General features: G+C 46.1%; 1 protein-coding gene across 3 annotated transcripts in view; it reads left to right on the top strand.

The window, feature by feature from the left end:
• The window catches only part of LOC112573113, a 95,629-nt gene that overhangs the window by 60,668 nt on the left and 9,232 nt on the right, over positions 1 to 25,729 (top strand). The gene's annotated exons all lie outside the window — the stretch shown is intronic.

The raw sequence follows: 25,729 nt of genomic DNA on the forward strand, positions 1-25,729 counted from the left end.
AATAATCTTTCAAAAGCAACACAATGAAAATAGGCTTAGACATGTACACAGGACATGGTCTCGTATAATTCAGGTCTCTTGGCGTTCATCCATTTTTCCTGCTTTTTAAAACTTTTTCTTTTTGTCGTTGTTGTTGCTTTTGTTTGTTTTGGGGGATTTTTTTTTTTTTGCATTGGTACATTTGCTAGTTCATTGCCTATTAACAGCTTGAAAGATCATAGGATTAAAATGTCTTTTATAGGAATTAAGGAAAATAAATTTCAAAATTCCTTTGTAAGTTCCACTTGTTTCCTCACAAAGAAGTAAAATTTTGTAAAACGCGTGACCACCTTACTTTCGGGGAAAAAACCATTGTCCGCAGAACTCTTTCTTGAGATCGCTTTGCCACCTGCATCTTTTAGAGCTTGGTGCTTATTGTTGTAACCACGAGGGGTAGTCGAGGATGCTACATTATTTGGTTTACAGTAGGGAGGTTTTGTTCGTAACAGACAAATGCGCCGCGTGCCCGAGTTCTACTAATGGCAGCGGCTCCTTTTGGGATCCGTCAGCCTGGTCCCCTTTTGAGGTCTTCCAGCATGATTTCCTTTTCATCCAGATTCATTTTGAAAGAACAGCTAGCTATAGCCATGGCCTATACAACTTGGGATCAGTGTGGTTCTGCGATTGTCTCAGTGATTGTAGAAATCCACTCCTGTAACTGACCGGTATGATATCTTGTGATTAAACGGTCATGTCTACCATTGCTCTGTTCTAGTTTCTTTAGCTATTCTGTCTTTGTTTCAAATGACAGTTTACCAAATAGTTGTCTGCTCTTCAGTGAACCATTCTGACAGCCGGGTTCTGCTCTGTAAGACCGGCGAAGTGTTTTACTGTGTCTTCAGTAGCTTTTCCCGTTGTTTGAAAAGCTGTCAAAGTTATCCCTTACCTTTTTCCTTTCTTAACTCAGTTGCCACAGCAACGACCTGCAGGCGTTGAAAGGCGTGAAGGAACGGATACTGTGCATGCTTGGAGAAAATGGGTGAAAATTCCGGTCTGGTCTGTGTGGGTGGCACAAAGGTTGGTTGTGTTGGCCGGGTAGCCAGTGAGAGCGGTTACTCGTGATTAAACAGGATAAGATCATCTGAAGGTCTGGCAGCTTCTCTATAATAACAATTATATGTACCTTCATCGTGGAATGTTTTCAGAATATCTTTACTGTACTTCGTGATCTGAAAGTTCAGTTAGGTGATAAAAGCACCGCTGGAGTAAGGTTCACCGGGAGAAATCAAAGGTTACTGTTTGTGACTGTGGAACCTCCCACAAAAGGCCCAAAGCAATTACGAAATGGCGAGTCTAACCATATCTGAGAGCAAAATGCCTGCTATCTGTAGCTACAGCCCTCTGAAGTCCACCACACAATCCTGGTGGTGCATGTATCACCACAAACAACCGAGTGTAACTGTCCGAGCCACTGGCGACGCGGTTCTCGTCAGTTCTCGTTGCACGTGCCCCCAAGTGGTGCTGCTTATGAAAAGTTTCCAGACTCTTTTTCCGTGCTCGTGACTAATCACAGGTGGTGCACACTCCACTGTGTCTCGTTTGATGTCGAGGAAGCTGCCACTTGACTGAAGCGCCCTCTTCTGTCGGTGGGGAAAGGGTTTACAGCCCGGCGTGCGAGCAGGTACAGCCCTCGAAATAGCGAGTGTGCTCGGAGCGAATCTGACACCAAAACATACAATATAAATACACTCTTGATAACATGAAATGCACACATTTAAGTAAAATACACTTAAAATCGTGCACTAACGAAATTTTGAAAATTTAATTCCAAGCCCGCTGTGAGATCTTCGCACGAGAGCTCATTCATACCTGTAGACACAGAGAGTACAAAGTTTTGAGCAAGTCGTTCTCGTGCATCCTATTTAATAACTTTTTAATCACAACATTTCTGATAGTGTTTTTACAGCCAATATAGCCAATTGTATCGCCAAAAAAAAAGTTCGTTTTTATTTGTTTTATCGTAATTGTAACCACAAAACCGCACCTTCGAATCATAACTGACTTCTGGACAAGAGACAGCTTTTAAGAGTTAATGGGTGGAAGTAAGATGCTCTCAGACTCACAGAGGGAGTGTGCCAAGAACGAAAACAGCAAGAAACAACTGCAGTGATGTGAATAAAGATTTCAATAGATGACCGTTCAGTGTGATGAGTCAGTTGTTTGTGAAAGTGAAACAGTCGGAAATGACAAGAGGCGAGGTGCCAGTAAGCGAACTGTCCTGTACAGCTCAAGAGCAGGGAGATGGATGGGCGGACTGGCTGCTGGCTCGCACGACAGGGTGCACGCATCCTAAACAAGTGGCACCTGTGGAAACATCGCCCCGTGCCCGTGGAGAGCGCGTGCAGCCAAGAGTCGTGCCTGGCCTCACTACACTCATTCCCCTTCCGCTTGGTTGGCAGCGAACTCTACTCACTCCCCAAGATGTCTTCCTCCTTGGCGCGGCCCTGCGACCGCTAGTCGCCCCTCGCCAGCAGACAATTCGCGATGTATTGAGATAACTCCTACTTTATCCAGAACTTTCCTCCCCTGCCCACAACAATTACGGTTTGGTATCGTCAGTTTCCTCTTTCTTCTCCTTATCATTCTCCTCTGCCGCCTCCTCCTCTCCCATCAATCATTTTAAAATCATTTGATCTTCCTTCGGTGCATGTATGCCTCCATCTTTCTGCAAAATACCGAATCGCTTCTACATCCGCTGATGTAACTGCCGCGCTCTTCAAGTCTCAGGCCTGCAAGGCTGACCTTTTATCTCCCCGGGTCAATCTCTTGACTCTGCTGCGGAGGATAATGTCAGGCCGTTTCTCCGCCCCGCCAATTACCTTTCCGACGAGAATGCAAATGAAAAGAGGATTTAAACGCAGGAGGCTCATAATAACAAGTTAACAGGAAAACTCGGGGAAATCTGGCACAGTGTCAGCTGGGAGGAAACACTCCCTCCACCTCCTCTTAAAAAATATAAACGGACAAGGTCAAACAGCTTTTTAAAGCTGGAGACATGTTCGAGTGTCTTCAGTTCCTGCCAGTCTAGTTCGACCCACCATTCTGATACTTTGAGACCATGGTCGTTAAGGAGTGTCTATACTGACCGCATTGAATCGGACTTGAGTTCTGCTGCTATTCTTATCTCCGCCTTTGTATATCTTCGTACACTTAGATAATTACATAATGTCACACTGCAGTCATTTTTTTTTAAAAAAAAGGTGATGGAAGTGAACCTTTATACAAGCTTAATGTCTGAAAAGTTTAGCGTATGTCAATATTGCAACTACTTTTACATAAACTACAATTACTGTTCACTCACCCCGTGATACATAACCTGAATGTGTGTTCTCATTAAGAAAAACAAAATGTAAGAATTGCGTGACAACTGGTTTTATAACGGACATGTTGGGTTGAAAAATAGTTTTCGGAGGTTAGTTACTGCCTCGCTGCCTCTCTATCACTCTCTCCCCTTCTCTCACCCTCCCCCTCGCGCTCTCTCTCTCTCTCTCTCCCTCGCTCTCTCTCTCTCATACACACGCACAGAGCCACACAAGGAACATTCAACTAACAGACGAGATTACACGAAGATAAAGACAAAATAAGTTCATCTTTAGCAAAGATTTGAAAGCAGAGATTGACGGCTTATGCTTGCAATGAAATGAATTCCACAGCTGAGTTCCAGAAACAGCAAGAGATAATAACTACGCCAGGTATCCACGAGATATCCAGGTCGCCACTTCAGATAAAGAAGCCGAGCAGGTTTGAGCTCGTTGCTGTGTGCACCCGTTGATGGAATTCAGTTTTAATATCGTTAACAGTCGCGGTCCAATGGCCACAAGCCAAGTGTGACCTCAGCCTACCCAAAACTGAGTTATGTTTGTGCTTGCACGATCAGGGGGAGGGGGAATTTGTGTTGACACACCGCAACGTAAAGGGGAGCTACTCCGTCAACGTTCTTCCCTATAGTTGTCACGGAGTTGCTGCCCATGTTCGCGGCTTTTCCCGTTTGTCTCGCAAAAAAAAAAAAAGTGTCGACTAAATCGTGTTGTTTGTTTGCAAGTTCCTTAGGGTTTGTAGATGAAGGGAGGGTGTTTACGATTTTCTATTAGTCTTACAGTCAGATAATAGTTTTCAAGCCAGGACCATCAGGTTAAAGTTCATCGTACTGTAAACATACCCTCCCTCTGGTCATCTCGCAGCGACCGTTTCTGTAACCATTGACAGGTCTTCGCAGTTTGTAGAGTCTGATTATATGTGATTCACATGTTTACTTCTCGTGTTGGCCTTCTCTAGGAGTAAGAGCAGGGGTGGGTGTGGGGTGGAGGGTGACATTTCGCTGCAAACGTCAACATTAATCAGAGGGAGGTCACAAACTGTAAAACTTCCATCCTTGTCAGGAAATTGACTATCGGGTTTCAAGCCGGTGCTGACGCTAATGTGCCAACTCAGGGCGGGGTTGAATCATTTCCCCAGGGAAAGATAGGTAACTCAAGGTGAAGCGTCTTGCTTTCGTAATTACAGAGCGATGCTTAGACCCTGTGGATATTTAATGTTTCTTTGCCTCGGGACATGTTTGCCACCGATTAGTCAGTATGGGGAGAAAGGATAGCCGAGTGGTTTGAACGCTGGTGTCCGAACTGAGAAGCACACCGGTTCGATACCCATGTAGCGCAGCTCCCCTCCCCCAGTCCACCCAGCTGGCGGGAATGGGTACCTGACCCCAGAGGGTTGGGGAAGGGAAGGGAAGATGGGCACCGCCCTCACGTGAAAATGGCCCTCAGAAAAGTAAGGTTTCTAACACCTTACCCCCTAACAACTAGAAAAAGGTCATGGAGGACCTTTTGTTTATAAATATGGTTCCAATGGTAAAGCAATATGCGCAGGGTACGGAACAGCTTTGTAACTTAGGAAACATGACGCATGTCCTGTCCACACCCATGCTGAGTGTGCAACCAGGATGAGGAAAAAGCATTCTATATTATCCTCACTCAACTCACTGTTGAAGGATGCAGCTTGTAATGTAAAGCCAGACCGAGGTTAGGCGATATCTGTTATGTTCGATGGACTGTTGCGACCTTTCTTTGCCCTGGGGTCCGAGAAACAAATATTAAATACAGTGACCTAAAAAAAAATTTGGCTGAGCCATAGAATAGAGCCACCTGCATGCCTGCTTCGCATCCATACATACCTGTACATATTTGCGCAGGTGTTTCTGACCGTATTATTTCTTTTGACCTTTCACCTTTCTACGAAGACTGTAAACCGATGGTAACACCGCCTGCTCACCGTCTGTTAGCTCATCCTCTTCTGCCAACAAGTCAGGTCTTCGCGGCAACTTTTTTTCTAGCGGATTGTTGACGAGTTTTCCAAGCTGCATCTTCTACCAGGGGTGTCCGAGCGGAATCAGGAGAATGTAAGGATGCGGAAGGTGCTACAGGTAGAATGGACGCCATTGTTCGCCAGATGTCGGCGGTGGTGTTACCGTCTTGCCGCGCGGCAATGTGTACCGTCTTGCCGCGCGGCACCACACTGTTTCCACAAACCCTGATTGGCTAATCCGAGGCTCACTTTTTTTTATTTTTTTTTTATTTTTTTTTTTTTGGCATGTCGTCACAACCTCTCAATATACCTATCCACGTGTACCTGAGGTTCCTCCATACCCTTGGCACGCGTTCATCCTCTTGCCCAAATTTTCAGACCTCATCACCAGCCAACATGATTGATTCGCACTATCGTCTGCGTGCCTTGTCCTCGAATCACCTCCCCTCTCTGGTGCTGACCTTTATCAGAATGAGAAGTTGAGATCGGATGCTTTGTGAACTTCCAGATCTCTTGTCAACAGTATGAAGTAAACAGCGACAAAGAAAAGGTCATCAACATAAGAAATATTTTGTTAAAGACCATGCCAAGTGCAAAAAGCGTGTTCGGCATTAAAGACCCTCTTAGTAGCAACAGTTAATGCCTCTAACCAACACTGCATATAGAAAAATAAAATTACAGAAATTAAATAAAAATTGCCGCGGCCAAGCTATAGGAAGTGACGTCAGCTTGGTGGACAACCAATAAAAGATGAGTTTCAGAAAATGTCAGATTTATGAAATATCAGATGTAGGGACCATTGTTCTCCTGCTGTCTAGTGAAGACGGGTCATGAAGTAAATTTAACACAGGTGAAGTCTAGACTAAAACTTGACCACGTGATCACACCCAGAGACCCTTGTTCACAGCGTAGTAAAAAGCATTAAGTAAGGCAGACAACTTTAATTTACCAGAAAACAGCCAATGGGAGCAGCTGCGCCTGATGGGGTCGGCGCACGGGTGCCACCACGGCCGCCAGCGGAGGTGCGAACGATGTCTGAGACAGAGGGACAACGGTTTCGTCTGACAACTGGAGAGAAAACAACCGAGGACATTTTTCACCTGTGAAAGAAATAATTCCCCCTCCCCTCCCCGTCAACTGTGAGGTGTGGCTAGAGCTGGTCACTGGTCTAACGGGTGTGGTAATCCTTTCTGTTGGTGCTGGTTAATTGATGATTGGTTGAAAGAAATGGGTTATGTGTTTGTCCAATGGACATCCATTGTTGTAGGTCATGTGTGTGAATGTGTGACGTTTAAGTGAGAACAAGAACCACTCAGGGACGAAGGCAATGTTAGTGGACCTCAAGTTTTATGGTCTGTCGTTGGCAGTAAAGGTCCAGGACTTTTTCCAAAAAAATTAAAAGCTATTAAGTAAAACAAAAAAAAGTTGTTCCAGGTCATTATCGACTAAAACATAATGTATTGCTGCTCCGGATATTAAAGTTCGCCGAGACCTGACAGCCTACAAGCTCGCGAGAGGCTATTAGTCTCGGCAAACAGCCAGCACTCCAGGTATATACTTCCATGGACATGAGGCGGCCATGAGAACATCAGCGACTCCTCGTCACGAGAGCTCTCAGCGAGGGCTGGCCTCACACTGGAACGTGCAGCGGAATACCAGGCTGGCCGATCTTTCTTTTCAGCCTCCAGACTCTCCATGCCTACAACTGCGTGAGCAGTAGAGTTCAGAGAGCGAAGGGACACCACTCCAAGTGGTCGAACGCTAACTTTATTATTCCTCCTGTTCTAATATTTACCCCGGGTATGATTCACACAACATTCCACTTCATGCAAAGTCTTGTAGACCAGAGCCCGCTAGTAGTCGTAGTTCTATGGTCAGAAGGTCAGAGGTGAATGCCAAAGAGGAAGCGCGGAGAATCTTTAGCCTTGACAACCAATCGCATCGATCGGTTTTTCTGACCGCTCGAGGTCAACGTCCTCAGCGCGCGCGTTCCTGGACACCAGGAGGTCGATACTCGTGCATCTCGAGCCTCCACGCGGGTACAAGCGGGAGGAGGGAGGGTAGAGACGAAGGGGTAACGAGAGGGGAAGGGAGTGAATGGGACGATTATCTCAGGGCACACTTGGCACGATGTCTGCAGGGTTCAATCACGTCCGTGGATTTCCTCTTCTAAGTCTCTGGACGTGGTACTCGGTCTCGAGCCTCGTCAAATTATGTTAATTAATTTTTTTTTTAACTATTTGTGGCTTTTTAGTCACACATTGCGGTAATGTACTGGACATCTTTTACCAGATGACTGATTCCCCATATTGTATTAAATTCTCCTTCAGTTCCAACATGGATCTCCTGGTAAATGTTTCATTTCTTTTATAACACGTGCCGCAGGCCAGGTGATGTCAGTTGGGACAGGGTCGACCCACCTCCATGTAGTGACCTTAGTCAATTTCAAAACAACACTAACTGGCAGTCAAAACTCTTTGGCCGTTTCATCGTCATTGATATACTGAGAGGAGATATGGACAGGTGAAGACCGTTGTCCATCACTTCATGGAATTTCTATGCAGAACTTTTAGCAACATCTACGAGTTCTTTCTGAGGGTCAGAAGAAGCTACACTTTACCTGGAGGCCATCAAGCGAATACCTGCCCATCACTAACCAATCACTGGCTCGGTTGCCGAGCCACAACACGGAGAGTTGGGGGGAGGGGAGTTTTTTTGGGGGAGATAGGGCTCCCTCATGTTGACAGATTAACTAGAAACCCAAGGTGCCATATCTCGCTCTTTATAGAGCGCGAGCACAGAAGGTTATCGACATCCTCAGCGCCAAATTTACAGCGCACTTTTTTTTTTGTGGTAGAGGGGTGGATGATAAGGGGAGGAACCCTTCCGCAACACGTGGTTGCTGCAAGTCGAAAGAACAAGTGTGGATTTTTTTTTTTTTTTTAACTCGTTTGACAGTCATCCGTCACCTGCAACTGTCCCTAAACCCATCAGGCCCTCGAGCCATTACTTTCTCGCCGATGTGCGATTGAAGATAAGGCACACACACACGCGAGGTATTGATACGCACGCGGGACAACTTAGAAAACGCGCGGAGGCGAAGACAATCTCCTCACAAAAGGCGCCCGTGGCACATTGAGGGCAAGTTTTTGTTTGAAAAATGGAATGTAAGGCAGCTGTAGCCGCCTCGGCTTTATTGAGCTGCTATGCAGCGCGCGTGCACGCACACACACACACACGCAAGGATAGTGGGGACCGAGGGCGCGAGGCAAGAGCCGGCGACGACACGAGAGCTTAGCGAGCGCCACTGCCCGCGGAAACTGCCGAGCTCACGCATATTAGCATAAAATTTCTCGGTTGGCATAGCAACTCTGTGCTTATTGGGTAGCACGTCATCTGTTTGTGCTGTGCCCTCTTCCAGCGCTCGAGCTCTCTAGGCGTCGCTCGCGAAGGCCAGGCCTCACAACATGGAGGAAGGTTGGGGGAGCTGTGCCGAGGCGCCAGGCGTTGGTCGAAGGTAAGCAAGCAGTTGCACGCATCATGCGGCCCCCGTTTGCTGCATTCCCCTCGTCTGTCTTTCTTGTCGAGGTCTGTGATTTCATGAGCCTGCTGGCAATGAACCTAGTCTGTGTCCGGGTCAACTTCCGATGCTCGGTTTTTCTCATGGTGTCTCCCTGCCTCTTATCTCGTGTGTGTGGCGGTTAGGAGGAGCAGCAGCCGCTGGCTTGGGGTGGACGGGGGCGTGCGTGTCCTTCCAGATTCCTCCATCTTTAGCCCGCTGACGAATTGGAAATGGAGCCGCCGTCTCCGTTGAATTAGTGTCACAATGGCTCTGGCACTCACCCAGGGTTCCGGTGGCTCCAGAACATCGGGTGCAGGAAGTGTCATTCGTGCTCGTGTGCTCACCGACATTTTCTATGCGTTAGTCTGTGTGTGAGTGTGTTTGTGCGTGTGTGTGTGTGTTGTGTGTGAGTGTGTGATAGCTTGTTTTGACATCGTGACATCAGTTAGCACTTGTCATTATCCGTGTTTCCGACAGAGAACGTGCAGGCTGGTCGTGCCTGATGTCAGCGGCAGTTAAAGACTCGTTATTGTTTATTATCTGAAAGGACGACCCGCAGAGGACGAAAAAATGGGAGAAATTGTTTGTATCAACCTGAGCCGCATCTTTGATCCTCCCTCGTTTAGCCAAGTGGTAGCTGGTCTGCTTAGTATGTATGCGTAGAGTTGGGTAACGGGTCTACACACTTCTAAACATTCCTTGTTTACAACATCTTGAGAAAATATGTAGATAATGTTTTTACAGGGTCAGAATGTACTCTGAGCTAGAGGTCACGTGCAGTTTTCTCTCACTCTTTCTCTCTCTCACACACAAAAGCGACAGACTCAAACATATGTCACAAAACACGACCTTATCTCAGTTAACCATCTTTTTCTGTCGTCAATATTTCTGTAACCCGGGGGTAAGGTGTGTTTGGAATACATTCCATCGCATCCCTCCCCCTCCCACTCTCGGTTCCCTTTATCCACGAGCACCTAATAATCATTTCCGTCGTTTCCCACCATCATCTCCGAGTTGACGACGACTGAGGAGCGAGATGACAAATGGAGCAGCCTGCGCATTGTCACCAAGCCCAGGATCAGGTAGCTCGGCGTGCGTGTATAGATTAGTGGAGGGCCTTGTAATGAGTCACCCGCCGAGGTCACGGCTTCGGTAGGCAGTGCCCGTGTCGACCGCCTGGCTGCTGAGGGAGGAGGGTGAGATGCTGATGTCGTATTGTCAGGTTGTTGCTGCCTACTGTCCGTACTCCCAGTCCTATTCTCTCCTCGTCGCCAGTCTATTGTGCGAGCGTGCATGCTTGTCATGCTACCCGCTCGTGCGACCGCTGGCACGAGGAGATAAAGTGATTGTACACACACACTGTTTATCAGTAAACAAGTATGTCACCCTCATCGCTAGTCCCCGATACTTTGCTCTACCAGGATTTTGTTGATGACATATTGTTGACATTCTGAGTTTATGACCCGGTCGGGGTGTGTGTGAGAGAGAGAGAAATAGAGAGAGCGGGGGTATGTGTGTGTGTGAATGAGTGAGAGGCATGTCTATAATCAAGTCTGGGCCGACTGGCGTGAAATTGTCAAGCAGAACATCGTATCGACCCACCAACCCATTTTCATTCAGTTTCGGAGAGGCACCCGATGGTTGGGAAAAACAGAGAGATATGGACACGAAAAATCTGCCCTCGCGATAACCCCTATCTCGCTGACGACCATAATTAAGGTCACAGGACTAGCTTTTATATGTATTGCAAGTCACACGATACCTGCGCACACCAGGGAATCCCCAGTTGTGAGCCAGGTAAGGCGTGCTGTGATTGTTTACCCGGTCCTCGCTGTCTGGTTAAGCGGCGGGCACACGAGAAGCGAGCTTTTCCAGCGACCACCACTAAAGTGCTTCGTAAGCCTGCTTGGCTTTAGCTTGCGCGCTTCGCGCTTTAGAACCTGTTCTACTTTTCCACGCGTTTTCCACATGGCTTGTGAAAGCAACAGGGCCTCTGGCGAGCCTCAGCGAGGACAGACAGTTCGATCGAATTAATCTAATTCCCATAGCGAGCTATGGACTCGAGACGGCCTAAATATAGGCACAAACAATTTAAGACCGAAACAGCGTCTCAAGCAGCCCGCAAGCGGGCTCGGAAAAGCGCTGCTTCGAAAGCCAAGCTTGCGAAGCCGCTTTTGGCTTCTCGTGTGTCCGCACCTTTAGTGTGGCACGAGGATCGGTGAGATAGATATTTACATCACAATAAAAATTATTACAGCCTCGTCTGTACGAAACTTGAGAGCAGGACGAGTGGTGTTGATACAAGGTGTTGACGGGAAGTTATGGGACTTGCCGGGTTGTCTGACCTCACATTGATTGACGCGATGAATACAGGATTCAAAAGATTACTTCACTCAGGAAATTGTTGCAACTGATTGCCTATGGGAATAAAGTTGATTGAATTTTCTTCCTTTAAAATATTCCTGACTGCTTGTTTTCTGGAAAGATGTCTCTCGGTGAACCTTCGAAAGAAAAGGTTGAATGATGGATGCTGATGTTCTAAGCGGCTTTCGCTCAAAACTTCGTGTTTGTGAGAAAACTCATCTTACCTAAGAAGGGAGAAAATATATGTCCTGCAGATGTCACAAACTCCGAAGTCTTGCTGTGAACATCAGATATAGTAGGTCACGAGCAACGAGGTCAAACAAGCTTTTATATGCTGCTGCACTCACCTTACTAAAAGGCAAGGGAAGATGAAATGGATGCTTTACGCTGAATCAGCAGCAAAGGTTGTACTACAGCAGAACAGCCGATCCTATAAAAGATGCCACATGTATAGAAAGAATATCTTGACCGAGACGAGATCTGAACCCAGGACGTCTGATTGTCACGTTGTTGGTGTAAAAACAAAGGATTTAGAAGGTACGCCTCTACGATATATTACCAACTGTGTTTTTTTGTTTGTTTTGTTTTTTGTTTTTTTTTGCAATGTGCGTATGTGTCATCAATTGATATCAGTTTCCCGCGATGCTCGAGACACCCTTTAGAAACGCAGTCAGTATTTTTTCAAAGGGCGGAGCACTATGATTTTAACGGTCATAGGCAGTTGAGAGGTCTGAAAGCTGGCGATTGTGACCCGCAGTGCTCGTGTCTCACCCTGCATGCCGATAACGAGAGACAGGGAGGGCGGTTATCTACGAGCAAACACCAGTCAGCATCCGGCATTAACCTGACAGAGCGACACGCGTGGGCAAAGCAAAATGTCAGAGGTCTGTGACTGAGCTTCCATGGGTGGAGGCGAGGTGCGGGGTGGTGTCAAACTAAATATTTGTGTTTTTGCGATCACAGGTAGGATGATGGATGGTAAACCCTGCCATGTAAACGGGTACCATTCCGGATGGAAAATCTACCCGTTGTTTGTTGGCAAGGTATTGCAGGTAGAGTGGAGGGCGTCTGAGGAAATATGAGTGGGTGTCACAGCCACACGGTCTGACATGCGTCCTCTTTCACAAAAACATAATGGTTTTGTCAGGACTTCACCCGGCACAGTACAAACACATTCAAATTAAGCAAACAAACTTTATCTTTAAATTCTTACAGTCACTGTGGCATCTTGCCACATACATAGTCACAAAAATATCCCAACACTGGATACAATCTTAGAAACTTGTTTGTGAATAGTCAAGCCTCGGGGCAGTTTCAGTCTGTTAACTCGGATTATTTATTCTCTGTTGTGTTTCTACACTTCTGTTCTTGTAATACTAGTTCTCTCTCGTTCACTTTACCACAACCGAAGAATTCGCTCATGCTAGAAGCACGCAGCTGTCCCCAGGGTAGCGGTCTCCTGTCTTCGCAGGATGCTGCTGTCTCTACACCCGGGTAGCTCTGTCACGACCTGACGTCGGACTTGCGCATTCTTTTACGAAAAACACGAGATCACTTCCAGGTTGGAACGTTTCTTTTACTAATACACATAAAAACATAAACAAGCATACACAGGAGAACAGCAATTTCCACAATTGTTAACTTAAATCCACTGATAGCTACGACAATCTGTCAATAACAAGGCACTGGTGAAGATACGTCTTAAAGCACCTTTCAAATCGCACGAAAGGTCCACGTGCACAAATATTCGCAACACAAATCAAGGAGTAAGGGTGCACATGCACCGCTACTTACACCCGCTCTACCAGTTCGCTTCTCACAGTGTCTCTGTCTTCTTAAACTCAAACATGGGCCTTACCCTGATCATTCTTCAAAGGAGTATGAATGACTCACGGTCCCTCCCGTGGGTGACGATGGTGCCTCAGTCCTTCGGCACCTGCTTCAGTGTAGTCAGGTCTCTGCTGAGTCCTCGCTCCTCCTGTAGAGTTGCTGAAGACAGGCCTTCTCTAGCTGTTTGGGATGGTGGGGGGGTTCCTCTACTCGGGCCACCATCATTCCAGTTGCAGGTGTCGTCGTCGTCGTCGTCGTCGCACCGACTCCGGCTGTCCAACCTCTAGCCGTCTCGAGCCCGGCGCCTCACTTCCCGCACACAGCAGTAGAGTTCGCTTCTCCGCAGACAATCGCAGAGCTTCTTGGAGACTGCAGCGAGACTCTCTGGTCCCACTCGTTTCTTGTCTCACGACACACCTTGCTCCCGCTAGCAACTTCCAAAAACAGCTTCTTCACGTTTACACACCGTCTGTGTTAATCCAAAGATCGCCCCCTTAGGCTTTCAACTCTCGTCTATATATATATACTCCTGTCACACCCACTCGGGGTGAGCACTTCCTGCCTCGCTCACGAGGTCCACAAATACACGTCCAGAGACCCACGATTTCCAACTATAACAGGACAATCACGCTCTCAACCTTCCATCCGTCCTCTCTTACACTGTTGACAATTACATGGCAGAGGGGCGACACACAGGGCGGGCTACTCCACCCTGCTCCCCTCCACCTCTTTCTACTATACTCAGGTGAAGAAACACTGGAGGCACGGACTAGTCCGTGACAAGCTCTCGTGTCCTCCTCACAGCTCGGCACCCGTAAGTCTGGTCAGCACGTGACTAAGTCACAGACTTGCTCTGTTGGCGACCCTCAAGTCTTTCGCCCTGTGTCTCGGCAGAGGGTCAGGTGTCGTGCAGCTCACCTAGCGATGTGGCTACCTGACTGATTCTCTGGTGTATTCCATATTTTACGTAGAAGGGGTAAGCAACGAGAGAAGTTAATATAATTTATTCAGACGTGAGAAACATACAGCAATGATTTAACTGACAGGTCAGCAGGTGAGAAGCAGCAGTCAGAGCGAGACTGCCCCTGTTGACCTCTCTGTACACGGATGTGAGTCCAGCTTCACCAGTGGCGAGTGCACTTAAGTGGGGGGGCGAGGGGTGCAGTGAGCCAAAGGGTGGCTGGGTTCTGACAGGAGAACCGCGTGTGGCACCGTGACATCCAGTGCAGTTCACTCACCCACCTTCCTTCTTCCCCGTCCACCCTACTGCTTTCTTGTCCTCCCTCTTCCTCTCTTTCTCTCCAGAAAGAACCTCTTTAGAGATTCTTGATGCTTTTTTACCCGCGCTTCTCTCTCTCATCTTTCTGTAATTATGTTTCCCTCTCTTCCAACTATTCTCCTGCATCTATCTTTTTTTCCTCTAAACTTTCATTCTCTGGTTTCGTTTAAGAGGAGTAAATGAAATCACGGGCTAGAGGAGGACAAGTGTATCGGGGTGGAGATAAGGAAAAGGAGAGCTAAAGATACCTGCACGAGTTACATTTCCTGTGAAACTAATTGTTACATCATATCTACCTTCCCTCCCGCCAACCCCCATTAGGAAAGAAGCAGACGATGATTTACATTAGCAGAAATGTGATTAAAAGGAAAGATAAACACATATTTCCGTTTTGACATGTTTCCAAGGCAATATTACTTTTTCGCAGCGTGTTGCCAGGTGTGTAATATTGCACGTGTAGTGGCGAGAAGAGATTTTAATCTTCTGCAGCCAGATAAAAAAAATTTTTTTTTTTTTTTGAAGTTGATTGAAGCTTCGTGTTGCAAATGTTGCTACGAATGTCGGGAAATCTCAACTGACTGCTGGACGCCATCATGTGAGGAGGATTATTATATCATCATGGTGTCAGGCAAGATGTTTAGTGAAGGTCTTCTGTCTGTCTTGCTTCCTCCGTCACTCTCCGCAACCAGTCTGTCTCGCCTCCTGTCTCTGCCTCGCCACTTCTCGCACTGTCTCTCAGTCTCGCGTGATTTTCCTTATTATTTGGCCGTCTTCCAGGGAGGATGTCATATTCGCTCAATTTCCTGGCCAATTAGGAAGCTAGCTGATGGGCATTTTTTATTTCTTAAAACTGAGATAGCATGCGATCCACGAGGATAATCAAGCTACTTGTGAGACCGAGGGCTAGTTGCATAACATGTTTGTAAACCTTTAGTTTAAAGAAGCAAATTTTGAAACATTTTTTCTTAATCGTTCCTATACATTTTGATGCGTTGCACTAGAGAATACGAAAAGGTTGTCAGATAAAAACGAAGTTTGACTTGTCTTGTTTCTAAGAGAAGTTATAAGTGTATTGTTCACTGTGTTTCTATAAAACTCATTATGAAAATAATCTAAGGCCTAGAAGTGTTTAGTATTACAAATGTGTCGTGCAGCTGACCCCAGAGCTTAGCTACACATCTACTGACTTAGGTTGTGTCGGTTGGGAGCCACGTGCAGCAGACCTCCCGACACTGTGACGTGCTGGATGCATGCGTCACTGCAACATCGTGCTGCACGCACCAGTGTGCATTACATGCAGCTGCTCGCTGCCTCATAGTTGGTATTCCATCCAGCCCAGCTGTTCACAGCCTCACCTTGGGTATTCAGCTGCACACTGCCTGACCCTGGTCATTTCTCGTGACCTGGATGACATGCACGTGACCTGATAAACCTCTACAACATGTCGGCTGATAGAGAGAACGTGCATTGTATTTTTCTTGACAAATAATTTTGAGGGTGTGGATGTCGTTAAAGAAGAACGAGTCCCGCAAAAATAAAGTTTAAAAAAAAACCACGCACACACAGATTTCAAGTATGTCTGTACAAGTTTCTCATCTGTTTTTCGTCCTAACAAAAGAACAGACGTTGCACGCGCCAGCATCACGCGCTCGTCTTTGACCCCGACATCGTGATAGAATAATCAGGTCCCGAAATATTTTGCACCAGGACAGCGCAAAATGTGATTCAAACATCACGTGCAGTCCATCGGCAGCTTCAACCCGTCCCTCCCCACCTCCCCCTGCAACACCCACCCCACTCTGAGCTCGTGTGTCTGCTGTAGCCAGGTCGTACCCAGGATACAAACAGTGCTTCAGGGTGTATTCTTCCTTGGTGTGCATCTTCCTCGTGCTGTTATTTAAATGTTTACATAGATCTTTGCGGTGTGGAGGTTTTTTTTAACATCTTCAAACTGTTGTAACCTGTTTTGTGAAGGAGGAGCAGGGTGGTGAGTGTGTTCCAGGGAGACCATCGTTGGTGCACCGTGTGGTGTGTTTATCTTGACAGCCGAACTCCTCCACCTTGTCTCTGTGCACTGCTCCACACGCAGGGCTTCATTATGGGGCCTGTACAAAGGACTTCTGTGTGGCAGCAGCTTGCCAGGACCCGAGGGGAGCTGATAAGAGGCAGATGTACGTCACTGCTGAGGCACTTCCTTGGATACCTGAACAGGAAGCCAGTAAAAGCTCTGCCAGCTTCCTTGGTTACCTGTTCCCCTCCCCTTAAATTGATTTTTGTTTTATGAAGGAGCGTTTATATTTCGTAAAAACTTTTAATTCAAGACTTTAAACCCTCGCCTGCTGCTAACGTGTGCTGGATGTGCACATAGCGAAAAATTGGCTGAGGATACAACAATCGAGTTTTATTTATCTTGTTCGGATTTAAAGGCCGAAGTCGAAATGGGCGTGTTTTCAAATGGTTTCGCCCGTGCGAGGGAAGGTAGGAGTACACGGGGTCAGTACCAGCGGTCAGTCTTCCCTAATTGCTACCCTGGCCCCGAGGCAGGGTGGAGATCGCAAGCGATAAACCGAGCCATAAAACGTGTTTCTCAGCCGAGTACTGGTGTTGGCAGTTAGAAAGCTGGAGTGAAACGGTTTGCAACTGAACATACTGTCAGGGTTAGGACCGACAATTGAATGTATTCTCCATCAAATAAAAATAAGGGAGAAAGAGATGAACAGCGGAAATGACACAAACACAAAGACAACCGCATTTTAAAACTTTATTTTGAATGCTTTCGTCTATCTGTTTATATCTCTCTATATCTTTCTTCACTCATAAGGGATGATAATATTCAATATTTTTCCCTGGTGACTGACATAAAGTATATCTGTTTTGAGTGCAATGTTCGTACCTTTACAAATAGGCAACAATTCACACCTGTAACACAGAGTCCATCCACCATCTACAACAGCGGCCCCACGGTCCATGTTTGTCTGTTGGTGAGTACGACAAGGTGAATAACATTGTAGGTCACGTGCATACACATTCAGTCTCGTGCACCTCTTGGCTCAAAGTGAAGATTTCAAAAATGGGTGGACATGTGTTGATCATCTTTGGTTGTCCTAACGGAGGATGACATGTGCACCCAGGAGCACCACGTGGTGGGTGCGAGAGGATGTATGAAAGTATGAATGCCTCAGATGCCATCATTCAAGAGGAAGTTCTCGACCGTAACCTGGCAATTAATAAGTTAGTGAGAACTAGAGTTGTAAGAAACATCAACGAGAGGTGGCACGTTGCTAAAAGTATAAAAGTTGGGATAAAAAAAAAACTGGCACAAGGTAGAAAAGCGAACCTCTGCAAGACCTGGCGCCCTCAGCTCAGTGACTTTCAGTGGATTCTGAATGTTACGTAAATCATGAGATGAAGGGGGATCGAAGGTGTTTGAAACTGTGTAAATAAATTAAACGAGTTTCAGTTGCAAACTATATTTAGCAATAAAACGCCTTTCTCAGCCGACTAGTACTTGATGTAGGGTCTAAGAAAAGTGAGGCGAAACGGCTTCTATCTGAACATACTGTCTTTCCTTACATCTTTCTTTTCTCATAAGAGGGGATAATAATATTTAATACTTTCAGTTCATTTCTGTTCAGTTGGAAACCGTTTCACTTCAGCTTTCTAACCGCCAACACCAAGTACTCAGCTCAGAAAGACATTGCATTGCTAGGAATTAGAGCCTGTGACAGTAGGTTCACATAGAAGCCGTTTCGCCTCATCGCTCAGACCCTGCGGCAAGTACAATGGTCGGGTAAGGAAGACGTTTTATGGCCAGGCCACTCGGCGGTGCCTCTGATCTCTACCCCGCCTTTGTCCAGGTACAGTAGTAATTTGAGACGACTGGACACAAATAGTCAGCACCGCGTGTACTCCTACCTTCCCTCGCACGGGCGATACCACTGTCTTTCCTCCGGACACAAAACTTCGGCCTTTAAGAATCAACAGATTCTCCTCTTTAGTCCAAATATATTGATGTGTCCAGATAAGTACTCGTTCTTCGTAAAACTACAGTTTACGGCAATAAATCGTGTTCGTGAGTGTATTCTTACCTCTGTCAAAGACCTACGAAAAACAAAAATACATGTGCGGAAGTCGAGATCGGAATCTTGTACCCTCGCGGTTAAGGGGACAAAGAGTTTGACCGCGGTATCAACGGATCAGCACTGCGTGGAGGCGATGGTAGCCATGGAACATTTTAAACCTAAAGTAATAAACGTGCATTTAATGAAACCTGACACTGAAAAATGCTGTAGAGTTCAGCATGCATTCATAGTTACAACTATCGCAGGCTCGTGAACTTTATAATATCTCGCTTAATACGCTGACACGAGGGCACTGTTAAGGGGAGATAAGCAGGGTGCATTCTACACGAGCAAGCAAGTGCTGTAAAACATTTAGTAAAAAAATACCAGAATGTGGGACATTAGGCTTTGCATCAGTGTAATCTACCCTGCACAACAAATACGAAGTTCAGAAGTTCACCACAATTTTGTTTATAGGCGATTATCGGTCTTTGCACTGCCCCTGGCCGTCGAATCATGGACTTGGTTTATAGTCGTCCGCGGCCTCAGCTTTCATTTGTGATGTTTGTAGAGAGATTTCATGCCTGTGTTTTCTTTAGGAACCTTACGAGTAATTCTCCATGTTGTTTGAAGGGACATGTACTCGTTGTTCGTGAGAAGAACACAGAAAACATGGCGATCGAAGGACTTGCCGTCTACTTTGTAAAGATCTTACCAGTTTCTGAATTGAAAGAATTGGTCATGTTTAGCAACAATTTCTTTGAATTGCAAAATCCCAGACCGTCAAAAAAACAAACATGATGGTAGATACAAGAAGCAACAATGGGATGAAGAATAACCAGTCGTTTTCAAAAAGGGAAATAAAAGGAACTGCGGTAAGTAGATGAAGCTTTCTGAAGAAACAGAACATCTCAGAATCCTACACCACCTGCGTCCTCAACATCGATCTCCATCCGTTTCCTAAACAGCTTCATCTATTCACTGTGTTCCTCGTGTTGCATAGCCATGTTGTCTGCAGGTTTGTCAGTCTGTCAATTGCCGGGTACCACAGCTGTGGTCTTCGTCACTACCCGAGCTGTCTCAGCAAGTTTGTTTTTTTTTTCTGCTGCTGCAGTTTTCATCATCAGATTTTTCTGTTCTGCGTGTATTTTTGCTGTACTTCCGACAATAGCAGTTGCTCGTAAACCAAGCCTAGCTTGAGAGCTACCCGAACAAAATGGCCGGCCAGGGACCTTGGCATTGCATTTCATCATAAACAGCCAATCGGCCGTCTGCATCTTTATGGTAATGTTTGTAATTGTAGAAAGGGTGGGGGTGACAATGAGACCTGTCGTTGGGAGGGTCTTTTCGCCATGCAGAGTAAGAATAAAATGTGAGAGAAATAAAACCAGGTTTTGGCCTCCTCCGTTCATCTACATCCCTGCGACTGAAGAGCCACTGGACAAAATGTCTCCCCCCATCTGAAGCAGCGGTTAACACCCGTTTAGGCAACACACCTTTGTTCTACCGTCCCAGTGGAATCGGTCTCGGGTGGGGCCAACGGGCTTAATGTTCACAGAGGTATAATTAAAAGGCAGAGTGATTGCCATCTGATCATAATGTAGTAAATACTCCACAAATTGTTTAAATATTTGTAAACAACAGCAGGAATGTTTCGTGCCATCCTCGAGGAATGTGTTCACGAGTTTCTCCCTCTCGGACAATGGCGGGGAAGGGGCGGATAATTCGGAGGGAAAAGCGGTTTACAGTTCAGCTCTCAGAAGACAAATTTATTCCCGTATCTGTAATTCGTGTGGGAATGACTGCAGGGAGACACGGTGTGCTTTCGGCATAATTAGCTGCTAAACGAATTTATCGGCGGAGGTGAGAGGAGATTGTCGATCTTTGCGCAGCTCCCTCTGTTTGGCCTGTCGTGGCTTCTCGCAGCTTCCTCCAGCTTTGCCTCCCTCTGGTTCTCTTTTACACACAGACACACAGACAAACCACACACACACAGACAAACCACACACACACAGACTTCTGGAGACAGCGACACCAGATAACTAAGATTAGCCGTGTGGAGAGAAGGGGAGGTAATGCTGGTGGGTTTAGCGTCCATCGACTTTGGGTTTTTGTTTGTTTTACTGGGTTTTTTTGTTGTCTTCGATTTCCGCATGCACGTGCTGCCATCTCAAGTGCTCATGGAGGAAAAGAACAGGAAGTTCAGACTGAAAGAAACAGAAATTCAGAATCCCCAGAGAAATTCCGCCTTTGTGATGTCACCCTCACGTTTGTTCCTGACATTTCTCGTCTTTGATGTTACCTGTGTTTAATTCTGACCTCTGACCTTTAAATTTATATGGCTTTGCTGGAAATTGTGGATGTTAAGTAAAACCAAGCATTGATAAAAAAACATGCTTTTAGATGTTCGACGTGGTTGGCAGTGGGCTTTGATGAAAAGCGCTGTTGTGAATACTTATAAAGCTGTGTGATGTCACCTCTGATTATTGTAACCGCCCTTCTTCAAGTCTTTGTGATGTCACGTGTTAACTCTGCACGATTTCGTGGACTTCCGTTTCAACTTATGTAATGTCGTTGATGCTGACAAGTTTTGTACAATCTCAGACAAATGCGTGTCAGTGTGTTTGCGGTTACAGGTATGGGGATGAACAGGTGCGCGTGTTCTGAATGTGGAGACCGATGCTGCAGGCGTCTGTTGTTTGCATCATGCTGCACAGATACTGCAGGCAGCAGCTCGGGTAGAAATCGTGGAGCTTCTTCTCTTCTTCATCTTCTCTCACCTCACACTTTCTATGCACTCTTTTCTTTTCTTTTCTTTTTTTTTGTTCCTTTTTTTTTCCTTGCCAAACTGTAGCATTTCTGCTTGTCCTCCATAGTTTGGAAATTCAGAAAATTTAGAAAATATTTTTAAAGCTAAATTTGGATGGATGGAGTGCTCGAGCACGTTTGCTTTGTGCGGGTGGCTATTTATATGTGCGTTTATGTGTGAATGTGTATGCGTGCGTGCCTGCATGCGTGTGTATGTGTGTGTGTAAGAGTGCGCATGCGCTTACTTGGCACAGGCTAACAGCTTCGTACCCGAGTGATGGCAGCCGTATTCCAGTCACGTTGAGAGGCGAGGCTCGGGTAGCCCTTCAGGCGCGGTGCCAAGACCGAGAACTCTCGGGACCAGTAGTACGTGTAACGTCAGCGCCGCTTCTCCCAGTTACGTCACCGCAACGTTTGCTGCCGAGTTCTTGCCCTTGAGCCTTTGTCGGTCAATCGTTTTTAACGGATGCGCTACAAAAGCTCAAACGTAACTGCCCTCCTTTGTCCTCGTCAACAATTTACACAACACAGCCCTCGATACGAATATACTGAAACACGGGGAACTTGGCTTCTGCTTTTTTTTTTCTTTCTTTCTTTCATTTTTTCTTGTCACTGAGCAGGTAGGGCGATGAGTTGGAGTGGTTCAGCTGTAGCTGTTTTGCAAGTGGGTGAGGGTGTAAACGGATATATTTACGACCTGATGAAATAACAGGCTACTTGTGGTGACTCGCTAGAAGACCTTTGGTGGCTCGCATAAAATATTCTTTAATTTGACTTTAATTTGACTGTCAAGAGACTGAGTGTGAGTGTTAGGATCATGGATACGTCACCATGGCGAGAAAGGTTAGAATCGGTTGAGAAAAGATTTACAATGATGAAAGACGAGTACAGGTAAAGTGGCAGAGCATGGGTGGAAGATGACAGTGCGGGTGGATTTCCTATCAGTTCGAAGCAATGGTGTAAAATAATGTTTACGCGATCTTGCCCATGAAATGTAGCTATACATTATTTTCATTTCATTGATTTCTAGTTTTGTCTGCAAGGTGTCAGAATAACCTGAATGTTTCTCTGATTTTATTTTTCCACAAGCGCTTATTAGGGGGAAGGGGTTGTGGTACTATTTTCCACATCTGAGTGACATTAGCCACATTCCTCCATCAAAACACAAGCCTGAAAAACATCACATGCACAGAATCAGGTCAGAAATACTGGCATCACGAATATAAAGGATACGTCGCCATCGCTACAGCCAATGAGAGAGCCGGGATCGCAACAGGACCATCTGTGGACATACCTGACGTCACGACACTTTGCATCACGTGATATTTGAAGTCTCGTGCCACTCAGACTGTGGGAGACAGTACAACAGGTCGTGCTGAGGTCACTGCAGTAAGTGGAGAATGTTTGCTGTCTGGGGGACCGTGTCCGCATGGCATGAACAGTAAGAATTATTCCAGCGCAGCAGGACAGATGATCGTTATCCTGGCGGTCAATGTCTGTTCCATTTACTCGCCTGCTGTTGTCTTTACACCGACTTCCACATTTTGCACACAGTAGACATGTGTCCGCCATGAGGCTCCACTGCGAATAGACCGCTCTCCTATCTCGTGTGTGTGCGAGAGAGAGAGGAAGGGAGCTTCGGGTGAAAACAACAACAACAATAATAACAACAATAATAACAAAAAAACGGCAACGACTATGTGCGCTACTGAATAATGTTTTCTTGCTTCCCAATCTGTCCACTGCTCAGGTCTACTGCCCTCAGTACCTTAAACATCTTACTCCTAACAAAGGTAGTGGGTCGGGTTGTGAAAGCTTTGTCGGAGATAACAAGACAATTCCATGGCTACTGACTTATTTGACGAAATATGGACACATGTTTGGCCAAGTTTGGAAAACTTTTGTTCAATAATATTGTTCACTGTTATTGTGCTATAATAATAATAATATCATTATATTATCATTTGAAGAACATGGCATGACAGACAGCCGTGCGTGTGAACACTCCGAATTGCCTCATATAAACAAATGTAGCTATATTAATAAGTGAATATTACTATTGTGCGTTGCACGCGTGAACTTTTTTTTCCTTCAGTCAAGTGCAGACAATGTGTGTCAAGGCTCCAAGAGGCTTGAGGAACAAGCTAAGATTGAAGGATGTTGACTTATTAGGATTATGACATCTTCAAGCACATCTCAGAAGAAGAGGAATGCAATTTTTGCTGGCTGATGTGCAATTATTAAGAACACGAACATAGAGTTGAGCCTAAATGTAGACCTTAGTGCAGCGAGAAGTAAGCGGACTTAGTTGTTAATCCAGTGAGAATTAAACTAAACCTTTGTCTTTAATCCAGCTTTAATGTGCATCACCTGGTGACGTCATCACACCAGGACACGTGTAGATGTCGAGCTTTGCGCCGGAGAACATGATCACGCTCAAGCCTCAAATTTTATCGCGAGATTCAAGAATGGTGTTGATGCTTCGCATGCGGACCTCATTACCTAGCAGATATGTTTCCCAGGTGTTAGGCGGACAATCTTCAAAAATTCTCTGTAAAATCTGGTAAATTGTCCGTCTTCCTGTTACACCTGGTAATCATGGCAAGCTCCTTTACACCTGTAATTTGTTTTTAACTAAACTTATGTTTCTGATGGTTATTTGATTTTTGCTGTGAACACGATTGTGATACACTAGGCTTCATCTCGTGTTCTTGCCCCGAACGTGTCCATAATAGATTAGGTAAAGTTCTGTAACCTTTTTTCGATTGAAAAGGAAAAAAAAAAGAAAGATAATTTCCCATCAATGTTCCTGACTTTTTTCTTTCTCGTACAATGCTGGAGTTTATCGGAGCTGGTGTGCATTGAGCCTTGCCCTTTAAACCCAGCGTGAAATGTCGGGTCCGCTGGAAACCAAAAAAAAAGTGTTCTCCAGGGACTTGAGCACAGTAAGAGAAAGTGCAAACACTTGTATGAAATATTTATGCCATTGCGGTCTGCAGACCTCGTGCTCACGTGCAGACCAGTGACTGGCGTCTGCTTCCTGCTCACCCCGGGACCCGTGTAAATACACTCTCTTAAAACAATCCTTTCACGACAGACACGAAATGTTGTGGGGTGCCGAGCACGTGTGCATTTTCACCGAGACTTGTTGATATGTAAGGTGGCTAAGGATCGTAAGATGGCAGCTAGGTGGCGCTGTGTAATTATCTTTAAACGACAGAAAATTACTTTAGGCTTCTGTTGCTGTAATAAGGAGGCTTCTTCCGGAAGTGACTGACTTTGATGACGGGAAGACACTTCCTGGTTAACGGATCAGCGTGGACTACGTGTCCTCTCCTACGTGGCACGCATTGACGTCACCAAAAGATCTGCTCGGGTCACTTGTCGAGGGCTGAGGAAAAGCCCGGATGTCCGTTGACAATCACAGGCCTTTGAGCCGAAAACCGTGCGCAGCGCCAGCTATCGACCGCAGCGCGCGTGAGCAGCCGATGGCTGCCAGGGCTTTGTGAAGGGAGAGAGTGAGCTTCGTTCACTGCTACTAATCGCATGAAGCATCTTTGTCTTCTTCACTTTTCCTTTGGACATCACTCAGCTGCCAAAAAAACACTTGAAGTCGGATGAGGGCAGATGTCAGTTAGTGACGTAACAACCCAGCTCCATCCATCCACCCACCCATCCAGTCCCAAGCGTAAGCGACATTGTTGACTATGTGTAACCATGGATACCGATACGCTAGCGATAGTAACCTTATTTATACTTTAATCCATTTATTTATTGCCTTATCACGGTCCGTAAACTAAACTTTTATGTGAAACTCAGAATTTGAAAAGCAACGGTTTTTTTTTTAAATCCTCGAATGTTGTTAAGAACTTAGAACTGCGCGAGACAACGCCTCCTTTTGACAATGTTTTTCTTCATCCCCATTGTACCCTCCCCAAACTTTCTTAACAGCAGTCGGCATCTTGCAGCATTCCGGCATTTCGTGTCGATATCTAAACGCCCGAAATAAACCTCCAACAATTCCGATGTTGTGTTCTGGAGCCTGGTGGCATCGCCCAAGACGTCCATTTCGCTTCTGCGCCGAACCCGCTGATCGCCCTCGGATACGCAATGTCGCTCTGCGCATGCGCGTGCCCCCCATGTGCCTCGCCTTGTGCACGTGACCTAGGATGCTGGCTACCGCAGTTGCCGAGTCTCGCCTTGATGCTGAGCGGAACAGTTGGCTGTGTTGACGAATCAGTGCTGGTCTAGTGAGCTTTGTAGCGCGTGTAATTTGGCTGCTGATGGCGGCGAGTGGGAGGCGGAGTGATTCTGGCTTCGTGACGCAATGTTCGATAAAAGCCGGCGGTTGGGTTCAGTTCCATTGAAGAACCCCGCGGTGCTGATGCGTTCTCGGGAGATGCATAATTTGTTTTTATTTGCGGCAAGCATCGATGTTATGCATCATCTTTTTGTTCATTCAGAAAGGAAGCCCGCGCTCCTGCC

The sequence above is a fragment of the Pomacea canaliculata genome, linkage group LG10 (genome assembly GCF_003073045.1).
Source record: "Pomacea canaliculata isolate SZHN2017 linkage group LG10, ASM307304v1, whole genome shotgun sequence".
Taxonomy (NCBI): domain Eukaryota; kingdom Metazoa; phylum Mollusca; class Gastropoda; order Architaenioglossa; family Ampullariidae; genus Pomacea; species Pomacea canaliculata.